This window comes from Macrobrachium rosenbergii, chromosome 18, assembly GCF_040412425.1.
Source record: "Macrobrachium rosenbergii isolate ZJJX-2024 chromosome 18, ASM4041242v1, whole genome shotgun sequence".
NCBI lineage: Eukaryota > Metazoa > Arthropoda > Malacostraca > Decapoda > Palaemonidae > Macrobrachium > Macrobrachium rosenbergii.
Window position 1 is genome coordinate 30,669,611 of NC_089758.1, and position 13,269 is coordinate 30,682,879.

Below are 13,269 nucleotides of genomic sequence, written 5' to 3' on the forward strand. Positions count from 1 at the left end.
GTGGCAGGTGATAGAAGGTGGTGGAAGGTGGTGTCAGGTGATAGAAGGTGGTTGCAGCTGGTGGAAGGTGGTGGCAGGTGATAGAAGGTGGTGGAAGGTGGTGGCAGGTGATAGAAGGTGGTTGCAGCTGGTGGAAGGTGGTGGCAGGTGATAGAAGGTGGTTGCAGCTGGTGGAAGGTGATGGAAAGTGGTTGCAGCTGGTGGAAGGTGGTGGAAGGTGTTAGAAGGTGGTTGCAGCTGGTGGAAGGTGATGGAAAGTGGTGGCAGGTGTTGGAAGGCGGTGGAAGGTAGTGGAAGATGGTGGCACTTGGTGGCAGGTGATGGAAGATGGTGGAAGGTTCTGTCGGGTTGCTGGTCTGGATGAGGAAACGTGCAAAGAAAGAGAGAGAGAGAGAGAGAGAGAAATGGAAAGACAGGTAGACAGAGATAAAGATAAAAGGAGAGAGAGAGAGAGAGAGAGCAAACACGCAAGGTTTGGTGGCAGTTTTTTTCTTTGCATGAAGCCATCGTAAAGAACCCGGAATGCGTTCATTTTATTGCTTTGTAGGAAGAGGTGGGCGCGTTCCATTCCGTTCCGTCTGCGTTCCGTTCCATTCCGTTCCGTTTTGTTCCCTTTGCCTTTGGTCGTTTAAACGGAAGCACCACGTGGGAATGACGGTCGAAATTTTGAATGGGGTACGATAATTTTGAATATTATTAATGATGATTTTGAATATCATGATAATTTTGAATATTATTCATGAAACTTCTGAATGGTATTTATGATAATTAAGAATATTATTCATGATAATTATGACTGTTATTCGTGATAGTCTTGAATATTATTCATGGTAATTTTGAATAAAGCTATGATAATTTTGAATATCGTTTATGATAAATTTGAATATTCATGATAATTTTGAATATTATTTATGATAATTTTGAATATATTTTATGATAATTTTGACTATCTGTGATAATTTTGAATATCATCTGTGACAATTTTAAATATTAATTATGATAATTTTGAGTATTATGATATTTATGTATATTACTTATAATAATTTTGAATATTATTTATGATAATTGTGAATATTATGATAATTGTGAATATTATTTAGGATAATTTTGAGTAATATTTATGATAATATTATGCTATTCTCTCTCTCTCTCTCTCTCTCTCTCTCTCTCTCTCTCTCTCTCTCTCTCTCTCTCTCTTCTTATACCGGTTATTCCTAACTTCTGAGGTTTTAATTGGTGCGTTGCTATTCATGATTTGTGCAAATAATTTTATTAAACAATCCTTAAATTTAAATCCATTTTAATCCTTTAAAGTTAATGAGCTTTGGTGTTCAATCCTTCAAGAGGCATTGAAACCTCTAATAGGATCAAAATACCATAAGAACCAGTTATATATATATATATATATATATATATATATATATATATATATATATATATATATATATATATATATGTATATATATATATATATATATATATATGTATATATATATATATATATATATATATATATATATATATATATATATATATATATATATATATATATATATATACAGTTAAGCCGAAAATAACCTTTTCAACTCTCGACTTCCTAATATTCATTGACGAGCCTTCCACTGCAAACCTTGAAATCCGAAAGAAAAAGAAGAAATTCTTCTCCCTGATTGGGATTCGAACCCACACTGGTTAGAAGACTTGAGATCAGTGCTTATTTAACGTCATAAAAAAACAAGTAAAAATTGCGCTGAAGTTTCTTCGGCGCAATATACATCGTATAATTAAGGCCACCGAGAATGGATCTATCTTTCGGTGGTCTCGGTATAATGCTGTATGAGCCGCCGCCCATGAAACTTTAACCACGGCCCAGTGATGGCCTGGCTTATAACGTTGTCAGATGCACGATTATGACTAAATTTAACCTTAAATAAAATAAGAACTACTGAGGCTAGAGGGCTGCAATTTGGAATGTTTGATGATTTGAAAGTGGATGATCAACGTACTAATTTGCAGCCCTCTAGCCTCAGCAGTTGTTAAGATCTGAGGGTGGCCAGAGAAAGTGCTGACAGAAAAAAGTGCGGACGGACAGACAAAGCCGGCACAGTAGTTTTCTTTTCAGAAAGCAAAAATAACTGTCAGAGAATGATAATTATCGTCATTCATCATAATCGTAACTTTTACAACCCATGACGCTGATGCATAGGACCATATCATTGACCAACTAGTCTGAAGGTTTCGTTCTTATGCCGTGGCGACCTACCGGTCAAAAGTGCGTCCGATTTCTTAAACGCTAGGTCGCCAGGGAAGTTCTAAACAGTTACAAACTTTTGTTGGGAAAGTTCGAGGGATAAATGAAAGTCAATTTGCAGTCTAATGTCACGTTTATTTGTGCACATTAACTCTGAAGTAGTTCACTATATAGTTAAAGCAATGTTGTACTATACATACAATAACATTCTTTTTAAACATATGGTGAATTTTTTTTATTTTACTATTGCACAGGGATACGGTGATTTTTGTAGTTTATTTTCTAAGGCCTTCAATGTTTTCTTTTTTTGATTTTCAACCTTTTTTTTTGTCTTTAGAAATTTCAGTCTGAGTTCTGAAGGAGATGAAACGCAATTGTGTGGACCGTTATGTATATACATTCATACATTATAATATATAAATATACGTAATATACATACATACATTATATATATATATATATATATATATATATATATATATATATATATATATATATATATATATATATATATATCCCCCTTTGAATGTAAAGCATTTTTTCATTTTTAAAGAATTCTACACCATTTTTTGTATATATAATGTATATATGTATATATATATATAATATGTATGTATATATATATATATATATATCTGTAGTTTACGTATGAATGTTAGATTTTTACATAACACGGTCTTTCCACGAACATACATATCTCATATGTATGATGATGTACAGTTTACACAACGGTAAATACACACTTACAATAATCAGTTTCCTTGTGTGTGTGTGTGTATGTGTATGTAAATTTACATCTATTGAACTTCTCTTGGTTTATTAGTTATTATCAGATATTCGCGTATCTCCTCTTCCTCCTCCACGTTCAACTCCTTTACAAAAGGAAAGAAGAAGGAGAAGAAGGAGAATAATAATAATAATAATAATAATAATAATAATAATAATAATAATAATAATAATAATAATAATAATAATTTGCTTACGTTATCCCTGAAAATCGAAGTGCATCCAAAGAATGCTATGAGTCTGAAAGGAGAAAGACAGATTGAAATAAAAAATAAAAATCATAATTAGAATATTTGTGCTATTTTGGAGTTCCGTTCGTGGAACCGTATCCAAAACCTTTTTCTGAGTCAGTAGATTAGAACATTTTTGATACATTTTTTTTTGTCTTCTAAACAGAGCTCTATAGAACATCTAAACATGGACTACTACACATTTCAGATATGTGCAAAGGTCTGTTGGTCGTCACGATGATATCAACATTGTAAAAACACAGAATCATAATGATATTTTGGTTCGAAGGCTGATCTTTTATTTTTTTCTCTAAAAATAGGAAGATCTTTTGCCTTAGTTTTTCACTTATTTTTTTAATTTTAAAGTATTTAGGGTTAGAGAGAGAGAGAGAGAGAGAGAGAGAGAGAGAGAGAGAGAGAGAGAGAGAGAGAGAGAGATTGTTGTATGGAGATGGTTGAATGTATAATGTTTTAATGATGCCTAAGTCTCGACTACCTCTTCATTATTTTTGAAGTGTCAAATTTGCAATATGGGATCTTTTGGTTTAATCCTGATATAAGAATGTGGGCCAGTCTTCCCAGTTATGGCTAGATATATTAGAGCTGTGGTTCTTAACCTTTTTTCAATGTATGCACCCCTTTCAAATCAGCAGTCAGTTCTCGCATCCCCTGAATTGCTGAACTAAAAAAAAAACCTAAAATACAAAGTTGATATGATGTGTTTCAATAGCAAAACCACCATTGATATTATTATATTAATTATTTTATTTTATTTTATTTTATGTCATTTGTATTTTTTTGCAGAAAAGATAACATGCGTATATAAAAATATATTTTGCTTTAATTATTCATAGGCATCCTCGCACCCCTTAGTAAAGGGCTTCGCACCCCTGGTTAAGAGCCACTGTAACAGAGGGCCATTTATTCAATAGTTACAGCACAAATAGAACACGCCACTTGAAATGAACAAAGTCGACATTGTATATATACTGCAGGCATAATTATCACAAACATTAACGTCAGCCAAGAATCCGTGTTCCCACGTCTCTGATGGAGAGAAATAATAATTTAACGTAGAATCGAATGCCCTATATTACAAATTCACGCAAATTCATGCAAATATCTGTGATTAACTGTCAACTACTTTACTGGCTCACTTCTTCATCACTCGACCGAGGAAGAATAAGAAGAAGTCAGGAAGTTCTCCTCCTCTCAGGACTGGCTGAGGAGGTCGTAACTTCAACCGTCGTATTAAATGTTGCGTGTCGTTTTCTTGCGCCAGTGATTAACGACCTGGCTTTTGAAGGAGCGCTGTTTCGGAGGGCTTGAATGCTTTCTCCCGTTCGTGTAGTCTCTCTGTGCGCAGGTAATGGAGGAAATGTTAAAAGACGTGGTGGCCCAGGCGTGGCTAATGGGCATTGCACTTAAAGGATTGGTGTGTAAGTAGATTTTGAAATCTAATAGACGATTATGATTTTATGCTTCATTTTTGATAAATGGTTGATGCCTGTAATTTTTATTAATTTTGATAAAAAGGCCTGTAATTTTTATTATTTGTGATCAATGGTTTTTAGGTATTATTTTTGATAAATAGTTAAGGCCTGTAGTTTCATTAATTTTGATAAATGGTTAAGGCCTGAAATTTTAAGTATTGTTTTTGATAAATGGTTGATGACTATAATTTTTATTATTTTTGATAAATTGTTGATGCCTATAATTTTAAGTATTTTTGATTAATGGTTAAGGCCTGTAATTTTCATTATTTTTGATAAATGGTTGGTGCCTGTAATTTTTAAAAATTTTGATAAAGAGGCATATAATTTTTATTATTTTTGATATATGATTAAGGCCTATAATTTTTTGATAAATGGTTGATGCCTATAATTTTCATTAACTTTGATAAATTTTTATTATTTTTGATAAATGGTCAATGCCTAAAATTTTAAATATTATTTTTGGTGAATGGTTGATGTCTATAATTTTTATTATTTTTGATAGATGGTTAAGGCCTAAAATTTTAAGTATTATTTTTGATGAATGGTTAAGGCCTATAATTTTTATCGTTTTTGGTAAATGGTTGATGCCTATAATTTTTATTATTTTTGATAAAGGGTTAACGCCTAAAATTTTTATTACTTTTGATAAATGGTTAAGGCCTAAAATTTTTATTATTTTTGGTAATGGTTAAGGCCTATAATTTTTATTATTTTTGATAAATGGTTAAGGCCTATAATTTTCATTATTTCTGGTAAATGGTTAAGGACTATAATTTTTAGTATTTTTGATGAATGGTTAATGCCTATAATTTTGAGTATTTTTGATAAATGGTTAGGGCTTAAAATTTTTAAGTATCTTTGATAATTGGTTTAGACCTATATTTTTAAGTATTTTTGATAAATGGCCAAGGCCTATAATTGTTATTATTTTTGATAAGTGGTTAAAGTCGGTATTTGTAATATTCTTGAAATTATTACTAGTACCTGTAGCAGTAACAGTTATTAAATTATTTCCATTGTAATAATTTTTAATTTTTTTCCATTGACTCTGAATTTACCAGTAATTTAGTCAGGTAAAACTTCTGTTTATTTACACATGATTGAATTAATTTATTGCTGATTTACGTAGATCCGTCTATAGTTTTGTCTAGCATTTCAGCTTAGCTTCAAATAGCATCTCGTGTTAGCTTTACAAAGCTTTTTGAAAGCTGTAGAGCCTATAACGTTTGATATCGCATTCGCCATTGATTTATAGTGCAGAATCCTTCATTTTCTCTCATACGTATATATATATATATATATATATATATATATATATATATATATATATATATATATATATATATATATATATATATATATATATATATTTTTTTTTTTTTTTTTTTGATACTCAGATTTGTGATGATCGATTTTTCAAATTTAGTGACTGTTTTACTTTCCATAATAGATTTATATTTATAACAGAAACCTGAAGCCTTTTCAATGCTGTACATGCTGACGAAGCTTGCATATAATCCCGACGGATGTTGTAAAAATCAACATTGCATTTCCGTGCACTTTTTCCAGCGAGGAATATTGATAATTGAGAATTACTCATTCATGAGTTACCTAGATACTGATTTGGGAAGGCTGCTGATCAGTCTTTTGTTTTTTTTTGCAAGTCTAAAATTAGATCTGTGATCCCACTTGGCAAGACTGAATGTAATTGTTCTAATGGCGTAGATTTTAAAGCCACTAATCCCCATTGTATAGACTGAGAAAATACACAAAATTTAAATCCCATTTGTGCTTTAGAATTTATACCTTTCTTGGCAACTATTCAAGCGTTCAGAAAATTTTTTTTAATACTTCAAGGATATGCATAATAGCGTATGTCCCACGTCGTTGACCGTAATTCCTGCGACGCCAGATTACTTAAATCACCCATTCAGTAGGTCAGTCACACTTTTGGGGCAACTGAAAGTCTTGTGTTTTTTTTGGCGTACCATCAACATCTTTTCCTGTTTCAATAACATGATGGTTGCTGCTACGCCAGGTTACGTGAAATCAATCAGTCTAGTAGGATCGATCCTATATAGACTGAAAGGTTACGTTTAATAATATTATACTCAAAGCCACGTATTTTTGATTTGTAGTGGAATTTTGCAAAAATTTTTGTCGAATTTAAATTTTCGAATCAAATTGTTCCCGTCATTCCATTCTTTAAACAAAATTCTAAAGCATGTTTTCATTGGCTATTTCATTGTGTAATTGTATACACGTGAAAATGTAAAGTGTAGCAGAAAATAACAATCTTTGAAACTAGAGAGAGAGAGAGAGAGAGAGAGAGAGAGAGAGAGAGAGAGAGAGAGAGAGAGAGAGAGAGAGTTTTATGAAGAACCTTGACAAATCAATGAATCTCCTTCGTACATCTTTGTTAACATCTTTTTTACTATTTACAATTATACAGAGTTAGGACACAGAGTGACATCCATGAGTTTTGATATCTAATAACACAGACTAGAGGTTTTATTTTATAATTTTTAAAATTTTTTTTTATACATAGAATGCCTCATCACTGGACTCTCAAGCCCACTACTACATTTTTGTGTAAACCTTAAAAAAAATAAATAAAAAAATAAGCACGTCACCTCCTCCACAAGTTGTTTTTTTTTTAATATAGTCTTTTTTTCTTGTCTATTTTAGAAAGAAGGACAGAGAATCCCATCTAACCTAACCTATAGCCTACTTTGATATATAAGGATGATATTGTGTATTGTACAATTCACGTCGTGTTTTTAACAATCTCTTACGACATTTTCTTTTTAGAAAAATATTTTGTTTTGTCAGCTAAGTCAATCGAAAGGTGTTCGTCAGTTTTCTGTGAAATTTCTTCGTCTGTGAGAGACAGACAGAATTTGGGGTGCTGATATCATGTGTTCTTAAGGTATAGATGTTTTATGTTGGCAGAGATTTTTATGTTGACAGAAACTTTTATGTTGGTAGAGATTTTTATGTCGACCGAAATTTTTATATTGACAGATTTTCATGTTGACAGTTTTTTTATGATGACAGATTTTTATGTTGGCAGAGGTTTTTTTTTATGTTGACAGATTTTTATGTTGATAGAGATTTTTATGTCGACAGAAATTTTTATGTTGATAGAGATTTTTATGTTGACAGAGATTTTGGTGTGTTGATATAATGTTTTCATCACTGATAGAAATTTTCCAGTTTTGATATGATGTTTTTATCAGTGATAGAGATTTAGGTAAGGCTGATATGATGATTTCATGAGTTACATAAATTTCAGATCCTTGATATGATGATTTTATCGGTGATAGACGTTTGATATGATGATAATATGATGATTTCATCAGTTATGTAAATTTTGAAGTTCTGATATTTTTTTTTATCAGAGATAGCGATTTTTGCGTTGATATGATGAGTTCATCAGTCATAGAGATTTCCCAGTTTTAATATGATGATGTCTTTATCAGTGATAGAGATTTGGGAGGACTAATATGATGAATTTGGAGTATTGATGTGATGATACAGTCAGTGACAGTAATCTGGTATGTTGATTGTGATGGTTTCGTCCTTGGCATGGACAGGAAAATTCATGTGTGTGCGCGTGTGTATATATGCAATCAATCAGTCAACTGACTCGATCAATCAATCATCAATCAATCAATCGGTCAGTCAGCTGACTCGATCAATCAATCATCAGTCAGTCAGTCAACTGACTCAATCAGTCAATCATAAATTGATCAATCAATCAGTCAGTCAGCTGACTTGGTTAATCAGTCATTTGACTCAGTTGATAAATCAATCGCTCAGTCAACTGACTTGATCAGTCAATAAAGAAGTCAGTCATCGGATTCAATCAGTTAATTAATCAATCAGTCAGTCAGTCAGTCAACTGAATTAGTACTTCAGTCAACCGACTCGGTCAGGTGACTTGATCAGTCAATCATCAATCAATCAGTCAGTCAATCAGTCAGTCAGTTAACTGACTTGGTCAGTCAATCAGTTGACTCAGTCAATAAATCAATCAATCAATCAGCTGACTCAATCAGTCAGGAAAGAAGCCAGTCATCGGATTCAATCAGTTAATTAATCAATCAGTCCATCAGTCAACTGACTCGGTCAATCAGTAAATTGACTCAGTCGATAAATCAATCACTCAGTCAACTGACTCGATCAGTCACTTAAGGAGTCAACTCGATCAGTCACTTAAGGAGTCAGTCATCAGATTCAGTCAGTTAATTAATCAATCAGTCAGTCAGTCAGCTGAATTAGTAATTCAGTCAACTGACTCGGTCAACTGATTTCGTCAATCAGTCATCAATCAATCAATCAATCAGTCAGTCAGTCAGTCAACTGACTCGGTCAATCAATCATTTGACTTAGTCAATAAATCAATCAGTCAATCAACTGACTCAATCAGGAAAGAAGTCAGTCATTTGACTCAATCAGTTAATTAATCAATCACTCAGTCAGTCAACTGATTTAGTAACTCAGTCAGCTGACTCAGTCAGTGAGTAAATAAGTCAGTCATTTGACTCAGTCAGTTAATTAATCAATCAGTCAGTCAGTCAACTGAATTAGTAACTCAGTCAATTGACTCTGTCATTCAGTCAGCTGACTCAGCCACTCAGTCAATTGACTCAGCTGAATTAGTAACTCAGTCAGTTGATTCAGTCAATCAGTCAGTCAAGACTTGCAGCAATCGTGAATGCTGCTCCATCCTATGGAAAAATGTCACGAAAATTACTGTTTTTTTTTCAAGTAATTTCAGTAGAATTATTTAATGGCGTCGAAACAATTCCCTTGTCCTTATTTGGATGATGCGTTCATAATTTTTTTTTTTTTGCAAATTTTACCAGGTAATAGGTTAATGCTTATCAAGATGTATACAAGTTTTCATTTGTGGGAATATTCGTAGGTTAGTATGCAGAGTTTTTTTGAGAAATATGTATATTTAAATATGTACATGTTCACACACGCATACACACACACATAGATACTGTATATATATATGTGTGTCTATGTGTGCATGCGTGTGTGTTTACTAAAGACAAATATTCTTGGCATCGATATCCTTTGCTGTTGTGATGCAGTGTTGCCATCAACCAGTCAATCATTATAGTTTATCTAAGCACTGTTTACTTTTGAATGCAACTGAAAAAACTCATACATGACTGATTTTATTTGAATGGGTCATGGAGGTGAGAAAACTACATATTACTGCTTTGCGTCTTTCATTATCTGCCAGCTTTTATCATTTACCTGTGTTTGGTGAGTTCCAGTTTTTCATGACTAAGGCACTTTATATCTTAGTGAGATGTGGTGTGTATGTATATATATATATATATATATATATATATATATATATATATATATATATATATATATATATATATATAGATAGGTGTTGTTTGTGAACATTTTTTCTGGTACTTTTATTGTTGTGTTTTTATATAATTTTCTTTCAAAAATTTGTCGACATGATACGTGACTTTTTTTTTTTCTCTCTCAGATTGCCATGGCATGGAATTTACGTCAGCCAAATTTCACACCTAAATTTTTTTCTTTCAATTTTTGGTTTTGTTGATTTAGGCCTTTTGCGAGGCCTTAAAAAGATCCTGATATTCTTTGCGTTTAGAAATTATTCACTGGGTCACCTTGCTCAGTGGACTACGATGCTACTGGTCATATCACGAGGCCCATACATACATACATACATACATACATACATATATACTTGGATCTTCTTACGTATTTGGACGAAGGCTTAGGTAGCAAAAAATGCGCGCGTTTGCGTGCATATATATATATATATATATATATATATATATATATATATATATATATATATATATATATATATATATATATAATGTGTGTAAATTGGTGAATATTCACGAAGTAAAACACGCTGGGAAACTGTCATATTATATGTCATACAAGTCATACAGTATATATGAACGTTATGTTCACAAAAAATTATTTTAGGTTTTAAGTATTTCACTAGTGAATTAAGTACACAGTGATTTTAGACGCAACTCAATTTCATACGCACGAACAAATACACATAAACGCACATACACATCCATACACTTTCACTCCCACACAACGCCGCTAAAGTATTACACAAGTGTCAAAACATCATATTCATCAATCTGTCACTAGAGAGAACGGGTCGGCTCAGAGCGCATGCGTCTCTTGTCTATCGTAGTCTCGCCTCTCTTCTAAGCGAAGGGTTCCGGCGAAGATCCTACACCCGTCCTTCACTCGTCATCCCATAGTCTTAAAAGCTAACAAGCGCATTTGGCTGAAATCCATTTTTTTCGTCGAGGGTTGTGATAAAAGGAAAAATGTTCCACGGAGAAGGTCACGCCATGCTAATCGGATATTTTTGGGGGAAAGCCTTTTCGCTTCAAAAAGTCTTCCCATTTTCTTTTCCCGTTTTCTATTGTCCGTGTTTAGCAAACTGATCAGGTTTTATTCGTCGTAGATGGATAGATATCGTATTATTGTGGTTATTTTAGTTGTTATACGTCACTACTAATAAAAATGAACTTTATTCTAGTGCTACAGTTTCTTAAGAGCTAATGTATTGACTCCAGATATATCCGTATTTTATAGGTGCTCTTAAGTTACATTCATACTAGATGCTTAACTAGGCCTATCAACGTGTTCAGATGCAACACAAAAACAACACAAATGTCTACGCTTTGATACGGTTCAGCAAGCAAGTATTTTAATGGGCTGGATACCGAATCTTAAATAAAGCAGGTGTTCCATATTCGATCGTACGTGAATTGGAAAGATTGAAAAATGTATAGATTAAAATAAAGTCTGAAGCAATTTATCCTCTGGCGAACGAATCATTTCGCATATTTGTTATTCGAGTGGGAAACGTTTCAAATTCTGTTTGTTGATGATTCTGAATTTAGTGTTTTTGTATGTTTTGAGTTCTTTTGATGTGTCGTGAGGGCGGGATAAAGGATAATAGCTTTGGATAGTTTTCGTATTTTAAGGTTAGTATCTTGTGGAACTCATCAAGGCCATATTGCAAGGTAGAAAACGGGAAAGTTGCCTCGTTTATTTTATATATATATATATATATATATATATATATATATAAACATAATTCTTGTACATATAAGCAATGAAAAGTAGAAGAATACATTTTCAGATAATGACCACTTCTGGCACTGATATTGATTGAGAGATTGACTGGTGTGCGGATTTGAAATTAGGTAGCCCTCTCATTTTGAATTCATTTTTGGTAATAATTTGCAGTATCTCTATATTATAATCTACAGTTTTTAGCTGAAGTTTGTGAATTTCTAAGACAGTGTTACTTAGAGCCAACCTTACTTAGCTAGGTATAGTTTTCGTTTAATGTTTACTGTGCAAACATTCAACATTTTTACATCGATTTTTCTAAACATTTTTTAATTGAAGTCTGTGAATGTTTAAGACAGTGTTCCTTAGAGTCGACCATAGGGTATAGTTTTTGTTTAATGTAAATTTGAAATATTGCGTAACAATTGATTTGCCTAACAACTGACCTTTTATTTTTTTTTCGTCCTCTGATGGAATCTGAATACATATTTCGTTATGTCTCCTCCGAAGCATTTGTGAATTTACACGCGATAACGAGGGCTTTATGAGACTAAATGATGATGCAGTGTGGTTTATCCAGTGTACCTTTCATTGATTCTTTTTCACCAGCTATCTCTCGAAATGAACCACTTCCTGACTAGTCCTACTGTAGTCGTTTCCTAATTGATTTTATTTTCAAAATAGTTTAGGCTCAAAGAATGTCAGGTCTATGAAAAGATTAACAATTGTGTTTTGAGATTGGCAGTTTGGTAATGACCAAAGATGGCTGTTAATTTTTTTGTTATGATTATTTCTTCTTTTTAGCATATGTAGCTTTCCTTTTTATTGTGTCATAGTGTAATCACCTGAAGAGTAGACCAGTTGGCCTCGCGACTGTGGCGAATTTTAGCGTTTTAATATATTTCCAAAACACAAAGAGATATGAGTTAATACCCGTAGCACGACAAATGTGCGTAGGCCTATGATATTTATATTTATGAGTTTAGTCTCTGTCTGTCTGTCTCTTGCTACCTGTTTGTCTGTCTGTCTGTTGCTACCTGTTTGTCTGTCTGTCTTCCTGTCTTGTACAAAAACAGATGCCTATACTACGAAGACCTTCTGCTGTCTATAGTCTATTATACCGAGACCTTGCCCTTCCTGTGTTTACTTCTTTTCCAAAGACTGTCTGAACTGCGAATTCGAGTAATGGCAGGTATTCCCCCTTGACCTGCCCTACTCTCATCGCCTCCGGCGAGAACCTGCTTGAAGGACACCCTTGGGCTTTCCCTGAGGACGCCCTGAGGATGCCCTTGGGCTTTCCCCGAGGACGACCTTGGACTTTCCCTGAGGACTCCCATGGACTTTCCCTTTCGGGCTCTCCCTGAGGACGCCCTTGGGCTTTCCCTAA

At 33.2% G+C, this 13,269-nt stretch overlaps 1 long non-coding RNA gene across 1 annotated transcript in view; it reads left to right on the plus strand.

The window, feature by feature from the left end:
• LOC136848270 (uncharacterized) overlaps positions 1-13,269 on the plus strand; it is a 101,518-nt gene that overhangs the window by 60,226 nt on the left and 28,023 nt on the right. The gene's annotated exons all lie outside the window — the stretch shown is intronic.